Here is an 18,541-nt window from a genome sequence, read left to right as displayed (position 1 = left end):
TCGCGTTAAGACACAATCTGGGAAAATTCCTTGATAAACGTCCTGCATTGCTGCACTTGCCTGCATCTCGACTGGCTTTTCAACTGGAGTAGGCAGCACGCTTACCGGTGATTGAGCTATATCATTTGCAAGCACAAATTGTATTCTTGGAGCTGAGAGTTTGTCCAGACCTCCCAGCAGAAATTCCCCACTCTTTCTGCCCACTCTCGCCTCACTGTACATAACTGAGCAACTTTTCGTCCCACCATGAATTCCCGTATACATAGTTCGTCAGGAGTATATGTTTCTCCCTCCTTCTGAATCACAGACGGGCACGATCCTGTGTCCCTCAATATTGTTCCCTCTCTATCTGCTACCCCTGGCCAAGGTAAATGAACTTTAACTTTGCAGGTATATTGTTAAAGCAGATGTGGCACTTCCCCCTTACCAACCTCTGATCGGCTTGTGCACTCTGATGCAGCTTTCCACCCTCCACTGTGCTTTCTATTGCCACGCCAACAAAACATCCAGGCTTGTTTCGTTTCCCTGCATCTGAATTTCCAGTGCTTTCCCTAGTTCTCCAACACTGATTTCATGTGGCCTACTTTATTGCAATGAAAACCTCAGATCTTGTACCCTTCAAGAGTTTCCTATTTCCTCTGTGATAAGTTATCCTAATGATTTTCACAGAGATTTAACTTTCCCTTTCCACGTATGGATTTCTCTTTGCCCCAGTTTCTATCCTTCAGACTTAAAATGATTCTGGAAACCCATCCCTGTTTTATGGACCACTTCATAACAATCAGCCATTTCAGCTGCTAACATTGCCGTTTTAACAATATGCTCTTCCACAGTAAGCTTATCTTCAGCCTTTCTCTCCAGCCTTTTAAGGTGAATTCCTTTAATAATTGCCAATTTCTGAAGTCCAAACCCTGTCTCCCTTTCTCTCCGCTCTGCTGATCTCTCTTCTTCCCTCTTTCTACTTCGAATCATATCTCAAACTGCTTCAAATCTGGTGTCCTTGCCTTGTCTCTCGAGTCTAACTCAAGCTGCTTCATTTTCAAATAAAGTTTAACCATCTCTACAGATTCTCATGGATTTTCCAGCTTAGTTAAAAGCTGAGCTACTGCGGGAATGATCTCTCCTTTCCTCACAGAAAGAGGCAAATACAACCCCAGTGTGTCTGCTAATTCCAGAAGCACGACCTGAATTATGTTTTTGTAAAACTGCCAACTTTACATCGTCCATAGCAAGACAACTCTTTGTACCGAACTGAGACATTGCTTTCCCAAGCATTGCCTACCCTAATCCAAATCAACACCCGAAATAAAGACGCAAGCACCTATCAGTTGCTCTTTTAATCCATCAACTACCTCCCAATTTGTTATGGACGAGGCTAAACCATTCAAAACGTTATTAAGCAGACAACCCAGACCGTAACGTTATATTTTTTTCGTTAAGCGTACAGTAAAAATTAGCCGAGTAAACTAGTTACAAAAATTATTCACAAAATGACGGATTGAAAAACAAAAAACAGAATATTGGATACCCACAGAACTTACTCTATCCAAAGTAGACTTACTTATGCTGTTCTGAAAATACACAACAATTCCAAAAAAAAGCACCTTAAAAACAGTAAAAATGAAACAGAGGCTTACAGTTAAAAATTAAAAGGGCAGAAGGAGAGAGGTTATTAGTTAGTGCACCACTGCTACAGGATCTAAAAACCGGAATTCAACTTTTCAGAATGAACATTCTTTTTCCATTTCTAAAACATTAAATCTTTGGCCTTAAGCCTCAGCTGTTTACGGAGAAACGAAAGGCCTCTCAGTGAACACTTTCATCTCTGTAACACTTCATCAGATTTGGAGCCCGAACTGTTTTAAAATGCCTTTGTTAAAAACGATATCAAGAGACATTATCCTTGAGAAAAAGTACGGCTCCGTTTCTTTTTAGAAAAGAGAACATCTTTGTGAGAGCCCAGTCCGTCCAAACTATCTTCATAAGTGAAACTCTTCGAACAGACAATATCCTGGTAAATCTGTTCTGCACCGTTTCCAATGCAATCACATCCCTGCTATAATGATAATTGCAGAAAGGCACACAGTACTCCAGCTAGAGCCGATTGAGCAAATTAAATTAACAACTTAGAAAGCCACAGAAACTGCACTTTTCCACTAATGTGACTTTTACACAATACTGCCCCGTGGAGACAGTAAGAACTGCAGATGCGAGAACTCAGGGCCGACAGTGTGGTGATAGAAAACACAGTAGGTCAGGCAGCATGCGAGCAGCAGGAGAGTTGATGATTCGGGCATAAACCCTTCATCAGGAATGAGGTTTGTGGCCGTGGGGACTGACAGATAAATGGGAGGTTCGGGGGTTTGGGGGCGTGATAGCTGTGAATGCGAGGAGTCGATAAAGGTAGAGAATAAGTCACGAGTTCTGACAGGAGGTGGAGCGGCGAGGTTGGAAAAGTGATGTGCAGGTTATGAGGGCAATACTGAGTTGGAATCATGAAACGAGAATAATGTGAGGGATGGGTGAATGAGGAAACTGGTGATCCCATGTGGCATCAAGGGCCCAAGGGGAAGATGAAGCCTTCTTCTTTCAGTTGTCATGTGTTCAGGGAATGTCAATGAAGGAGGCGCAAGACCTGCATGTGCTTGGCAGATTGAGAGGGGGAGAATGAATTTCATCAGTGATGAGCTTCTAACTGCATATCCAAACTATCATTATGAACATGTTGTTACATCTTAGGAACAGTATCTAACACTACCCCGCCTGAGGAGAAGGCGAGGATTGCAAATGCGAGAGATTAGAGTCAGGAAGGATGCCGCTAGTTAGCACAGTGGTTAGGCAACATCGGAGGACCAGGAGTGTCAATGTTTCCAACATTCCTGACGAAGAACTTCTGTTCGAAACATCGACTTTCCTACTCCAAAGATGCTGCCTTACCAGGTGTACTTTTCCGGATCCACACATTTAACTCGACACCGCCTCAGCTCAACTGCATAGGAACATTAAGATGCACCTGTCACCACTCAGTTGATTCTTCTGTCGCATGCGAGACAAACTGCAACATTCATTTCCCCATAAATATCAGGTCATTCAGATCACTAAAGAAAAGAAAAATGCAGAGGCTGAATATCTGAGAGAAAAAGAAATAATTGTTGTAGAATTCAGCATCCTGTCAGTTCAACTGAATGTTTGGATATTAAAATTGGGAAAGGAAAAGAGAAAGCTGCAGTTCAATAACTGCTACGTTCTGTTTCTCAAAAGAAAAATAAGAGTTTCATGAACTGGAATGTTTCGATCAGGCAATGCATGCTCACCTTGTCAAGTGCTGATAGGAACGGAGGAATATATATTTGCTTCGCCACTGCTGAACAGATGAAAATTATCATTTTGCCTTCCGAATCAGTTGATGCTCCTGCAGAAAAGTCAATGTGACTCATAAACCCAGCACAGCCAGTTCGGTGTGTATTTCAGAGTCCTGCAACATCACATTTTATTTAAAAGATCTTTATTGATTCTTCCTTATAAATATGGCATTCTCCATTTCATTGAGCATTGTACAATATTGTACCCACTCACTTATTAATTGGTACATCACTCAATTTTAGTACCCCTAACGTTCCATTCACGACTTAACTACCAAACTACTTTCACGAAAAAAATGCTTATTTTTAAAACCGAAGACTGAGCTGAAGCAATGCCTCTTGGAAATCAACCATCATTCTCTCACTCTCTATACCTTATTTAGTGTGTCTCAGTGCCTGTCACCTTAAACCTGTGCCCTCCAGTTCTGAACTTCACCATCCTGCGCAAACGATTTAGTCCAGTTGCCCATCCATGCCCCTCATGATTTTATAAACCGTGAGAACGTTACGCGCTGCCTGGAACATTCCAGCGAAAAAGCCCCTGCCTACCCCATCTCCACGCTTAACTCAAGCCCTCAGGTCCCCACAACATCCTTGTAACTCATTTGTGCACAGTTTCAATTTTCACAAAATCCTTCCTGTAGAAGTTGACCATCACTGCAAGCAGTATTCTAAATGTGATCTCGCCAATTCTCTATATCGCCACAACATGACATTCCAACTTGGATAATCGACTTTCTGACTAATGACAAAATGCGTGCCAAGTACTTTCTTCACCATCTTGTCTACTTGTGACACCAGTTCATCTGCTTTTATAAATTTTGCCTTGACTGATAAAGTTGTGATTGTCACGATGTTCTGCTGCCTTCACGGATATGTTGCCCAACATGCAAAGTCTCTCTGTTCCTCTGGGGTTTCCTCATGTCCAGCCATTCATTGAGTAATCCGTTGACGTGTTACTTCCAAAGTGCATCACCTCATGTTTTTCATGGTTAATTTCAACATCCCCTATCTGAATTTGACATTTGATAAAACCATCTCTGAGCTCCTCCATTCTAAGACCTTCTTCCTCACTATTAACCATTTTGCTAATATTCGCATCATCGACAACTCTGCTTCTCATTTCCCCCGAATTTGTTCTATATTCTTTACACACATTCACAAACGGCATGGGACCCAGCATTCATCCTTGTGTTACACCATTGAAAACCAGTTCCAATCACACAAACAGCCTTCTATCACCATCCTGTGTCTCCTATCACCACCAAATTAAGTTTCGATCCAACTTGCCAGGGAACCTTAAATCCCTTTTCACTTTTATCCACTTACCAGTCTCCAGTGTGGTGTCGTGTTAACGGCTATGTTGAAATCCACACAAACAACATCAACTTCACTATCCTCGTTTAAAAACCCGATCAGTTGCCAATAAAATATATTTAATCCAATCTGTTAGGCATGACATTCTGTAACAAAGCCGTGATGACTCTTCCTGATGAAACCTTGACTGGACAAGTGGCAGTTAACTCTCTCCTACAAGGTTTGCTCAAAAAGATTCCCTTTAACTGATGTGAGCCTCACTGCTGTGTGATTCTCTGGTTTATCTCTCCCAATCTTGCTGAAAAGTGGAACTGCGTTTGTCTAGTCCACTACAAACCCAAAGAGGAAAGTAAAACATTTCCTCCATTGAGACAGAGAGGAACATAAAATACAAGTCCGTCTTGAATTGGGAATATGCCCACTTCAAGCCACTCAGAACCACGAACACTTCATCAGTCCCTATGTCAAACTTCTTCAGAACCTTTCCATCCCACGCCCTGCATTCTGTCCCTATACCTTAGCACAAGAGGACTGTTCGCTTGCTGAACAAGTAAAGTGATTCACTCAGTTATCCCATTTGCTGACACAACTGCACTGTCACACTGGAAGGAGATCATTCAGATATTTTAACTCGAAAAAGCTGTATTAAGCCTTTGTGATTATAAAATATTTTGCTTTGATAGCCACAGTCTATTACAGTGAGAAATGGTGTGAATTTTCTCTAACTGAAAAACATTCACTTAATTCCACCTCTTGTGGAGATTCCTATCCGTTCCCATCTGACATGACCGAGATTTAGCTCTCTGTTAGTTACCATATCCAGAACAGAACTGTGGCACAAATCCAAGCACATGATTTCTATATTTATTGACCTACGAAATCGATGCCAATGCCTCACATTGTAATGGGATTCATCAACAAGGGAACTTTTCAGGATTAACACAGTTGTGTCTTATGTGCAGAGGGTCATTACACAAGCACAGTATCAAGCTTCCTCAGGGGCAAGACCAAAAGATGCTGGAAAGAGAAATCGGAGTTAACATTTTCAGTCCAGTGACACCGTCCTTAGCATTGATGGTTTCCAGGAAAAGTTTGGTCTATATGCAGAAGATATGTGGGGTTGCTGTAATTAGGAGGGAACGAGATGTCGGGATAGAGCCGAAAGAGAGAGACTAACAGTTGGACATAGGAATTGATAGTGATTTATTTGGAGCATTAACAACTGTACACGGAGACTGTTTATGACTAACCATAAATATTGTGTAATGGCTGCTGTGCTATAACTAGGCCTGGTGGGTGTGTCGGGGGCCAGGACATGGGAGACATCAGGCCTCTAAAATGATTGAAATTGGTATGGATGGTCGCGGGGTTCTCAAGCAGAAAATGGTCTGTTACTTTTTCTGCATGCGCTGAGCTATGGTGGAACACTGCAGTCAGCCTGAGATAGAGACGTTGGCTAGGAAGCATGGTTCTGTGCTAAAGGAGCAGTCAACTGGAAGCTCAGGGACATATTTGGCTATAGAACTTTGTATTCTGCAAAACGGTCATTCAATCCAGACTTCATTTCCCAAGGTAGTGGCGACCACAATATGAGCAGTGAATCTATTCGACTGGATTGTGCAAAGTGTAGGTAAAGTGTGGCTTCACCTAGAAGGTGTATTTGAGCACTTGTGTACTAAGCAGGGAGTTAAGAAATGGACAAGTGAGGAGAAGCAAGAAGCAAGAAGAAAGGATAGCGTAGAAGATATTATTAGAGATGTTGTTAATAAATGGGTAAGAAAGCGACCATAAAGGCACTATACCTGAATGCTCGTACTTTTCGGAAGAAGGTTGGGGATATAACCGCATAAATTATCACGAACGAATACAATTTAGTAGACATTGCAGAGACATGGAGACAGCATAGTCAAGACTGGTAGGTAAATATTCTGACAGATGATATACGGTCTGTGGAGAATGAGTTTAAATCCATTTGGGAGGAAATTAGAAGTTCGAAGAATAAAATGTCATTGATTGTCGGAGTCTACCGGCTCCAAATTTTAAGATCACATTGGGGAGGGCAGGAAACAAAGACATAAATAACACCTGAAAAAATGGTATGGCAATTATCATGCGGATTTTAATCAACATGTCGATCGGTCGAAGCAGCTCAGTCAGGGTAGCCTTGATGAGGAGAGTATTGGGTATCTGCGATAGATTCCTTAACTACTGTGTAATGGAATAGGCCAACAAGGGGAGAGGCCAAATTAGATTTGGTACCGGGTAATGAACAAGGCAAGGTGATAGATTTGGCGGTAGGTGAGCACTTTGGTGATAGTTACCAAAATTCAATTATGTTTACTTGAGCTTTTTAAAGGGATAGGTATACACCGGAGAGCTACAAACTTGTTAAAACTCGCCAGGTGACTAAACAGATAGATGTGGATAATGTCGTTCATGTAATACACGTTTGGATTTCAGTTAGCCGTTTGATAAATTTCGCCATGGTAGATGACTGCACAAAATGGGCTTGAGGAGGATTTCGTGCTTTGGACTAGAAATTAGCCAGCTGAAAGTAGACAGAGGGTGTTATTTGATGGGAAAACGTCATCCTGGAATTCAGTTGCTTTTGGTGTAATGCAACGATCTGTTTTGGGCTCACTGCTTTTTCTCATTTTTATTAACAACCTGGATGGGGGCGGAGAAGGAGGGGTTCGTAAATTTGCGGACGAAACTAAGTTCGGTACAGTTGTGCATAGTGCTGAAAGATATTGTAGGTTACATAGGGACACAGGTAAGATGCAGAGCTGGGCTGAAGGTTGGCAAATGGAATTTAATGCAGAGAAAATGTGAGAAAGAGCATGGCATTAAAATTAGCACAGAATATAAAGATCGATAGCAGAAGTTTCTATTAAAATATAAAATGAAAAAGAGTGGCAAAAGTAAACGTTGACACTTTCGTGGATAATAAGGGGCATTTACTTATGAGATATGCGGAAATAGCCATGACATTGAACAGGCATTTGAGTCGGTCTTCACGGTGGAGGATATCAATAACATGCCAGTAATTGACAAAGTGATGACGGTTGGTGATGACCTGGGAACAGTCATTATAACAAAAGAGCGAGTGTTGGATTGTGGGAGCTAATTAACGTGTGTTAAAAATAAGTGCGCTGGTGGTATTTTTCCAAAATTCTTTGGTCTCTAGGGTAGTCACAGCGGATTGGAAAACACAAATATGACATCACTGTTTAAAAAGGGAGGCAGACAGAATATGAGGAATTAGATCAGATTACTTACAGTGTCGAAACAGGCCCTTCAGCCCAACAAGTCCTCACTGACCACCGAAGCGCAACCCACCCAGATACATTCCCCAACATTATAGAACTTTGTTTAACCTCTGTAGTGCACCACGGTCCCGCGGAGGGAATGGTTCCTGGGGAGGGGAATATATGTTTGGTAATAGTATTTCGCTGGAGGTGGTGGAATTAGGAAAATACTTCGTTGATGACTTGGAGTACCACAGCGCTTAAGATTCCAGACCATGTTCTGAAAAACATGGGGTGAGAATGGAACGTTGCTTCATGACGGACATTTGAAAGATGTGTCCAAAGTCCTTCTTTGGTTCAGTGAAAGTCACAATGTCTTTGAGAAGCTAACTTTAGTAGCCAAAAGCATTGTGGCCACAAGAGCAGGTCATAGTCAGAGATTTTCTTGACTCCCTAAAGCCTGTCTGACACATAGCCTGCGACGACACGCCACCTATGATTTGTCACCGGCAGTCTCCACGAACAGCTGTTCACTCTCCGAGCGAGAGCGTTATTCACCTCATTGACCAAATGTTCTTCTCTTTCTTTTGTTCTTTCCCGACCAACTGTTTACTCCTTTACAATACAGAATGAGACATGATGGGATAGTTCCTGTTCGCCTGGATGATTGCAGTGTTAAAGAAACAATGCACAGGAGAAGCACAGCAGATTAGTCAGCATCTGAGTTGCAAGAGACATTTAAATCACAACCTTGTTGTGGATTCCTTAGTGCAGTTAGAACAAAACTGAAAAGGTTAACACTGTCCAGAACAGAGCAACTGACTTGAGCCGCAACACACAACTAATAAAACATCGACAAACATCCATTCCCATCACAACCAAACACTCAGACATGCAGTCTGCACCATCCACAAGATGCACTGCAAATGTTCACCAAGGGTCCTTAAACAGTACATTACAAAATTCCAACTACTTCCATCTAATAAGAAAAGTGTAGTAGATAGGTAGGAAAGACCTACAACCCACAGACCATCCTGCTCTGGAAATATATTGGCGTTCCTCCAGAATCACTGGGTCAAAACTGTGGATTTCACTCCCCTTTATTTTGGGTCGACCAACAGCACACGGAAACGATGGTTCAAGAAAGCAACTCATCACCACCTTGTCCAGTCAAATCAGGAATGAACAGTAAATGCTGACCTCTTCTGGAATACCTACACCCGACGAAGAATGAAAATCATACGCTTTGGAGTTTTGAGTAGTTCTCTCTTACTGAGATATATCTGGTTTTATTTGAGGGGTATCAAAGATGAAGATTTGCTGTTGGGAAACTGAAACGATGCATCACATCAGAATTTGATGGAGCTGCTTTGTTCCATGTAGCCTGATCCTCACCGGCCTTTGAAAATGAAAGCAGTATGTTACATTCACAGTGGAGTGAAAGCATTCACTATCTGAACTATCGAGACATAATTGGAGGGGCGCTGGAGAGGAACTGCGGTAATGTGGTGACGATTCAGTTACTTGTCTTCCCTGAATATTCATCAGTGCAACCACACCGGGGAAAAGCCATTCAACTGTTCTGAGTGTGAAAAGGGATTTGCTCAGTTTTCTAACTTGCTGACTCACCAGTGGGTTCGCACGGAGAAGAAACCATTTAATTGTCCAGAGTATGGAAAAGGCTTTAAAAGTTCTCACGAACTGCTGTACCATCAATCTGTTCAAGTTGATGAGAAACCATTCAAGTGTTCTCACAGAGGGAATGGGTTCAGGCCGTCACTTGATCTCACTTTACATCTGCGAACCCAGTGGACAGAGGCCGTTCGCCTGTTCTAAGAATGGGAAAACATTCAGTCAGTCATTCAGTCTGCTGAGACACCAGTGAGTTCATACCATTCGTATGAGACCATCCGTCCGCTGCGATTTGAAGTCATTAATTGATTCCGGCAATCTGCTGCAATACAAGAGAGTTCAACTGGAAAGAGACCATTCACCTGCTCTGACGTTTCTCAAACTTACTGAAAGACGAGTGAATTCATATTGGCGAGAGGCCATTCATATGTACTGAATTGGGGAAAGGATGCACTTAAGCCGTCCATCCTCCTGATACACCAACGGGTTCACTGTGACAATAATTTATTTTAATGACGCAGTGTGGGAAATGCTTTATAAGTTTCCAGTAATTGAGGTCCCATCAACATGTTCACGCTGATGAGAACACAATCTTATGCTCTCACTGTAGGATTGTTGTTTCTTTGATAAAAGTGAATACACTTCACGAGATCTTCATTTCGATGTGAAGAGCATTCAGAAATGCTGAATGCATCGATATATCTTTTAGTACAAATCCACACTTAACAATGAAGAAGAGGATCAAGAACAGGGCAGTCAATGGATATCTACCAGTCTCCTTTAATTGTACGGAAATCCGGGAAAAGAATCTTTGAATTTGATGTGATTGAAAACTGAACAATTAAACATCAGATCAATTGAAGAGATTAAACACATCCAATGAAGTAAACTCCGGCTGACAGTTTGAACACAGTTCAATTCTCGATGCAATAACTCCATATCGCATTCACGTGCGACCTCACTGGATTGTTTGCACTATTACCGTCTTTCCAGACCGTAGAGGCTACTGCCTTCATTTGAGAAAGAAGGGGCTGTTGGTGATAGGAATTCGATAGGAATTCGAACCATGCTGCGAGCATCACACTGTTTTATAAGCCAACAAAGCAGCCATCTGACCGAAACAGATTCCACCTGACTGGGCTGTCAAACGTGCGAATGAGTAATTGAATCCCTTGCTACCGACAGTGCAAATTAACTGCCTCTCCACGCACGGTGGCTCAGTGTTTAGCACTGCTGCCTCAGAGCATGAGGGGCTGGCTTCGATTCCAGCATCGGAGGATTGTCTGTGTGGTGTTTGCATGTTCTCCACGTGTCTGCGTGAGTTTCCTCCAGGTCCTCAAATTTCATCCCACAAGACAAACTGGTGCGCCGGTTACTTGAATTGGCCATGATATATTACCAATACCGTAGGTTAATAGTTGGGGTAAATATAAGGGAGAGTAATGGGTTTGAGTGCTTTTTGGAGGTATTGTGTGGACTTGTTGGGCCGAAGGGCCTGTTGCTGCACTGCAGGGATTCTCATGGGTTTTCTGGTGTTTCGTCACATCATTGCTACTCCTTAAGCTCTTTTCAAAGTCAGACCATTAAACTTTTCTCTCATTTGTGGGAACAAAACCATATCTGCTGAGATTGGAAACCCGAGTTAATCACTTACCAGGCAAGGAGCAAGTAAATATTTCTCGCTCGTGTGAATATACTCGTGCTCACTGAATAGAGATGACCAGGTGAATCTATTTCCACACTCAGTGTAGGCCTCTCAATAGTGTGCCCATTCATGTTTATTTGAACCTTTGCTGATTTAATAAATTCCTTCTCATACACAGAACAGACGAATGGTGTCTCTCCAGTTTCATGTCGATCGGATGATTTTAGGCGGTGTTGTGAAGATAATCGCTTACCAAACAGAGAAGACAAATCTTCTCTCCCTTTGTTGAAGTCGTCTGCGTGCCATTAGGATTGATCCCCGAGTAAATAGCTTCCCGTCATGGAACAGCTGAGTGGTTTGTCCCAATGTGAACAGGTTGATGTTGAATTAAGATTTTGAATTTACAACCTTTGCAGATCCGAAAGTTTATTTTTCAACAGTATGGGAAATGACATGCAAACCTGTCTACACACAGCATGGCCAATAAGAACACAGAAAATCAAGCCTGTCCAAGCCATACAAGGAACACAAAATGCCTCAGCATTGACCAAACAGGCTGACAAGGGAAACCATACATGATCACAGTTATTCACAAACCAGGGAATACACTTCCCAAGACAATCTACCAATAAGTTTCCTCGTCCCCATAAACACAGCTGAACCAAAGGCCGTAGGGTAGTGTAGTACCCCCGTGATATCAAAGCCACATGAAGCTCAGGTAAGCTAGGGATGCACCAGAATACCTTGCTCATCTCTGGAGAGCAACAATGGTATCACCTTACTGCCAAGGAAAGGGACATTCTCACACACCCACGAAGAGATCTGGAACCCCCGATCCCATTCTTGAACAGATGAATGCTGCTGGATGCTTGATTGAGTCCAGACTGTATCAATCACGTCCAGAGCTTGTGCCGTAACACGGATCCAGCCAGGGGAGAGCCAGACGGGCAAGGGAAGCCTGGAAAAATAGAATGAGAGACTGCTGATTAAATTTTTCGCATCAATCCTAAGAGATTCCTCAGCTCGAAGGAAATTGACCGGGATTCCACCAGTTCACTTTTTTTTCTGTCTTTTGGTTTCTGAGCATTTGCTTTGGATGTGTCTGCTTGTTTGCTGACTGCATGTATTGTCAGTTTCACTTCTCTCGTCTAAGTGTGTTTATCCATCAGACAGGTTTACTTTAGATTAGATTACATTACAGTGTGGAAACAGGCCCTTCCGCCCAACAAGTCCACACCAACCCGCCGAAGTGGAACCCATCAATATCCCTACATTTTACCCGTTACCTAACGGTATGGGCAATTTAGCATGGCCAATTCACCTGACCTGCACATCTTTGTGATTGTGGGAGGAAATTGAAGCGGGAATTGAACCCGGGTTTCAGGCGCTGTGAGGCAGCAGTGCGAACTACTGTGTCACCGTGCCGCCCACGGTGTGTTTGTTTACAGTGCGGTACGTGATAATCCTTTATTGCTTGACCTGTCAATCACTCACTGCTTGTGTGTTCTGTGAGTACTACCTTTATCTTTCCTCGAAAAATGAAGTGCAATGCTTAGCCGTCAGCGCAGGACGTCCAGTACGCCATGGGGGCAGGGAATTTCACCCACTGCTGGGATGTGCGAGCTGGGCAACCCCAACCATGTGGTGAGAACGGCCCAGGACCGATGTTGTACAAGACGATATTGAGGAGGCATGTAAGTTTCGATTCCCTACAGTGTAGAAACAGGCCCGTCGACCCAACCAGTCCACCCCGACCCTCAGAAGAGTAAGCCGTACAGACCCATTTCCCTCCCACTAATGCACCTGAAACTATGGGCAATTTAGCACGGCGATTTTACCTGACTTGCACACCTTTGTGAATGTGTGAGGAAACCGGAGCACACGGAGGAGTCCCACGCAGACATGGGGAGAATGTGCAAACTGCACACAGACAGTCGCCCAAGGCTGAAATCGAAGCTGGGACCCTGGCGCTGTGAGGTAGCAGTGCTAACCATGCCGCCCTGTAAATACGTGAAAATCAAAATAAAGATCGGAGATTCTATTGTTATACCTGGTTCACTGGCAGACACTGTGCTGAAAGAGACAGGGGATGGCGGTAACTTTACCCACTTTACAGTAGACTTTTACACATGTCCACAAGGAACCTGACCATATGGGAAGTCCTTTAAATTCGATAAGCTTGATTATTGGACCACGGCCATTACGGGAGGGCACGTTGACCCCTCCTGGGACACTGCATACATGCTGCAGTGTCTTGCAAAGTTTCGGCAGGTTGCCCACCAGTATCAGGCCGCGGAGGCGAAAGACTGCTGCAATAACAAGCGACACTGTGATCAAATTAATTCCAGACACAGCCACACCGCCCTGTGCCCCGCAGTACCTGAAATTTCCCATACTGGATTCAAAGCCAGACCCTATTGGGCCTGAATGATGTGGCTGCATTTTTTTTACCATGCATTACACAGCAAGCCCGCGATGGGACACATTAGCCCCCGGGCACTATGAATCACCACTGCTGCCCAACTCAAATGATAACTCCAGACTCACAAGAAGACCGAGTGCTTGCCGAAATTACTAGGCCACCAACTGTCAGTTTCCCCGCATCATGATACGGTGCACCCCACTGTATAAGACCTGGATCCATGCAGAGTTCCGGGCCATGCGACAGACCCGTTGAAGTGACAGCTCCCGTTCTACAATTGGGTCCTCGAAATTTCCTGTATTTTCAACTGTCGGTCCCAAGATGTGCAGACCTTATTACAGCTTGTGCATATGACCCACTGGGTGACCATCAGCCCTGTTATTGACATCCCCCTGGGGCACCGCTTCAGACTGCGAAAAAGTGTCTGGACAGCACCGTGAAGGATGCAATAAAGGCCAGTGCAAGACGGCACGCCGATTTTGGGCTGTTATCCAGTGTCTGCAGAGCAGCCAAGCATTTGCTCGATGTCATTGTCCGTTTTAGGGAGGTCTGTGACTCCTCGTCGGGCATTCCATTAGCAGAGAACGAAAAGCTTGCCGTGCAGACCTTACATATGCTCACGTTTTCACGTTGCACAAACGAACGACGAGCAGGAGGGACAATTGAATTGTACTTAATAACTTGGACGGGAATCGGCTGTTCACTGCACCAAAACCGACGGGGGCATTCGACTGGCTCGCACAAACTGACAACCACAGGGACCACTCGGAAAATTACCTGAGTTGCAAGAACCTCTGCACTATACGGTTTTTGAGAATACCCATAACAGAGCCACTCTCCTAACCCATTAACTCCAGTATTGGCCCTGCCACTGCGACTGATGCTGCCATTATTTCAGACTCTTGCCCAGTCGCCCTCCTGAGCCGGCAGACCTGATGTAAATTGAATGCCAATATCCACTGTTCCTCTGAGGATCTCACATTAGCGAACCAGGACGTCCAATATTCCATGCTGCGGGCAGTAATTTCGCACAGCACTGAACCAGGTAAGCTCCTGATGCTCTTGGTCATGCTCCAATTCACCTATCTGCGCTCTTCTCGACCCCTACTTGCCCTGTTGTCAATGGCCCCTTTCTGTAGACAGTTCCCTGACTCCCTGCTCCCAGTGGGGTGTGCAATTGACGGTATTGACTTGTCATGCATTCCAGCAGAATTAATTGAAAATAGCGACACACTACGGTGATAGGTAATAACAAAGTAGATACTTGTGAAATCTAAGGACTTCAAGGTGACCTTCTGAGCAGATGCGGGTGCTATAATGTTGTTGTACCTCTGCACTGACAGCTGAATTGACGTCAAGCTGCTGTCTGTTTTCTCCGTTGCTTTTGATCATTCTGGCTCTCGTCTAATTGCCTGAAGACGAGAGGTGCCGACAACCTAGGAGCTTGCTGCGTGGTTTCTGGTGTAATTTTCAGAGGGGATGAGGAGCTGCTGTTGGTCACGGGAAGTGCCTGTGAGGCCCCCAACCCCCACTCCCCCGAAACCCCACAACTCCCCATAATCCAGTTACTGCAGTCAGCAACTGATCTACCCTGTCAGAGCACACTGGATCTTACCCTGACCTTTTGGAACGACAGTCTGCTGCCATGAATGTGGCAATGGCTGGATATGATGTGGTTTGCTTTCAATTTCACTTTCATCTCTGGCCACATGTAAGTTCTTCAGTTTAACCTTGTAGCCCTTGCAGGAAATGTCCGCTCGCTGATCCCTTTTTGTCAACTTAACCAGGTTCCCCACACATAATCACCACCTCAGCAAACTCTACTTGAACTTGCCCACATTGACTTATTGATCTTCTCCAGCCTTGATAGAGCAGGGACTTTTCCTGTGCCCAAGCACCCTGCAGGAACTTTAATGAATCAGGGAGCAATTTGAATCTAATTGATGTTAAGTGTTTGTTAGTAGCCAATGTCTCTCCAAAGCTGTTGTTTGAAAGTATAGGTAACAGCCTTTAAATATGATTGCTGCATTCTCTGAACCGGAACATCCTCTGCCCACATAGTTCGAACGACGCCCCCTGCTGACCGACCGTTAATTGACCAGTTCTGACAATGTTGCATTCTCGACTTTTCCTAGCCGACCCACGTGGCCACACCTCCTAATTCCAATCCTGGTCCCAGCATTTCATAGCTTCCAGTAATATTTTGGCACTTATGCTCAATTCCACCACAAGCCCCATTCCCGACCTATTATTTTGTGCTTCCAAGCAACTTTGGGCAAGAAAGTTGGGATGCAGAGGTTCTGTTTTGCACCCTTATCATTTTGTTATCTCATCATTCCTGCACTTCCATTTTGTTTTCGTTCCCTCCGGTTCCCCTCTTTGTTCTTTGTCACTAAATCCTTTTAATTGCTGCATTTTTAATTTTTGACGAAAGCGGATGGAACTCAGACAAAGTAAGTGTCTACAGCAGATTGTGAGTATTTGTTAATTTGCAATATAATAAATAACGTATGATTAGGATTCATTAAAAATTACGCTTAATACTTATTGATGTTGGAATATAAAGTCCACTTTCCCCTTTATTGACACGAAGTATGTTCCTCGATTTAATTTTCATATTTCAGAATCAGTTCAGTTCAAATGGCAAAAGACAGCGAGATCGCTGACGTCACTGCATTCCAACCTGATTTTGGACACGTGAGAACTTCAGTTTCTCCCCCTACTACTCTCTCTATCCGAGCAACTTTCTCTGATTTCCTTTCCTTCACTTTTAAGCGGCCGTGCTCCAGGGGGAAATACTATTGGCTGTTGTTGAATCTCCAGCTCGAGCTGAGAGAGGGTTGTCTCCCATTGTGAGGTCAGAGACCCAGCCGCAGGTTGATGGGACTCAGGGGTCAGGCCCCACTGCGCAGCCTCTGTAGAATCTCCATGTCTCAGTGTTCCCCAAGGGGAAAGGCACATCCAGGAAGGAGTCACTGCGGGCCTCACTATAGGCTGCACAGAGGGACACTGACAATTACACACGGAGCTTGGACAGCTAGTTCCAAGGGAACCGATGTGACACCTGTGCCCTGTGACTTTGCTTGGGAATTCAACCTGCGTGTGTTTAGAACAGGAACTCTTCCATTGGGTTAAATCCAGCCATTCAAAAGGATCGAATATCTACTGTACGAATAATGATATACTTCCGAACACCTCATGGAGACTATCATTTACAGCAGATTCTAGTCGATTGTACAACCAGAGAATTATAATGAAAAGTATAAATATTTCTCTGCATTAACTCATTCATAAAGGAATCATTCCATTGGTCAGGTATTTGTGGAGAAGCACAGGCTGTCAGGCCCCTGCAAAAACCTGGACATAGACTCTGTTCTAATTAACTGGTGACCTGAAAACTCTGATAGGGAGACCCTCCTGAAGAATGTGGCCTTCACTGTCTGTGCTGTCACTTATTCCTCCCGAGAAGGTGGTGGAGAGTGAGTTCACTTCCTTAATCACTGCAGATTACTGGAATATTGTGTACATTTGTTCCTGGGTCCGCACCTTCAATCATGGGGATGGATTGGAAAGAATGGAACTTTTCAGATTGGGAATCTGATGGGATTTTCAAAAATCATGACACCTCTGGGAGAGACTGTTCCCCGAATATAAGGTTCAAGAATGAGACAACACAGGCTGAAATTATCTGCAAAAGTAACAGGTGTGTCGTAAGAGATGTTTTTTGTTGACATAACGCTTGGTGTTTGTGTGGAGGGCCCTGCTGGAGTTCTAATGGAGGCGGCTCCAACTGACGCTTTTAACAGGGAACTCGGTCATTATTTGAATTTCACTGAGGGGTGGAGAGTCAATGGACAGAACAGAGTGTCACAGTAATTTAGTTTCTGAATCTCAAACTCCCACTTTGTCAATGAGGACTTGGTCACTGACATCAAGAGATGTCAGCATGCTGACGCTTGGCTTGGGAGTCTTTGTTGTGGACATCGAGCTTTACTCACTGTCAACCTCCAGACAACAGGATATGTCTTCAGAATTTGCAAATGACACAAATTGAAAATGCAGGAAACAGGGAAGAGAAGAGTAGCAGAATTTAGGAGGACACATGCAGACGTTATTTCTATTCGGTCTGAGGATGAACGTGGCCCACAGGATTCCTGATATCCTCATAATGAACTAATCAGAGCCAGACTTCCTTATTGTTCGTGGCCAATTAATATGAAGCACAGAATTCCTGTGAAACAGACACGAGAGAGGCGAGAGCTTTCTGTTTGTCATAAAGACCAAAACAGTCACGCAATGACCGTGGGGGAGAGACATTTCCTGTATTTAATCAAAATCACACTCTGACATGGCGAACCCTCCAACTACCTGAGGAACTGTGATTTGTAAAACATATTCCACGTGAAGCTTGTTCAGAATCAGTCACAGATTATTTTAAATCTGCTATCTGACTAGATTGATCCTGAAGGCAGAAGTTTTACAGACACTGCAGAAAAGATTTACCACCATGTTTCCTGGACTGGAGGGTATTTCTTATGAAGTAATATTGAGGGGCCGAGCGCTTTTCTCATTGGAGTGAAGAAGGATGCGGGGTGAATTGATAAGCGTGTATATGATGATAAGAACCACAGATAGAATGAATAGCCAGAGACTTCTTCCCAGTACAGAAATATCTTCATAAGGGGGCATAATTTAAAAGTGATTGGAGGAAGGTTATTGGGGAGATGAGAGGTAAGTTCTTTCTATGCACCGACCAGACTCTGTGGCGGTGGTAGTTCAATCAGATGCATTATGGATGTTTACGCGACTCTTGGATAGGCACATGGAAGATAGGTTATGCAGATTAGTTTGATCTTAAAGTACATTAACCGATCAGCGCATCATCGAGGGCTGAAGGGCCTGCATTGTACTCTTC

The sequence above is a fragment of the Chiloscyllium plagiosum genome, unplaced genomic scaffold, assembly GCF_037043375.1.
Source record: "Chiloscyllium plagiosum isolate Xiang-an unplaced genomic scaffold, Cpla_swu_hap1 HiC_scaffold_51, whole genome shotgun sequence".
Lineage (NCBI taxonomy): Eukaryota > Metazoa > Chordata > Chondrichthyes > Orectolobiformes > Hemiscylliidae > Chiloscyllium > Chiloscyllium plagiosum.
The sequence above is the reverse complement of the archived record's forward strand: the minus strand, read 5'-3'. Positions refer to the sequence as shown.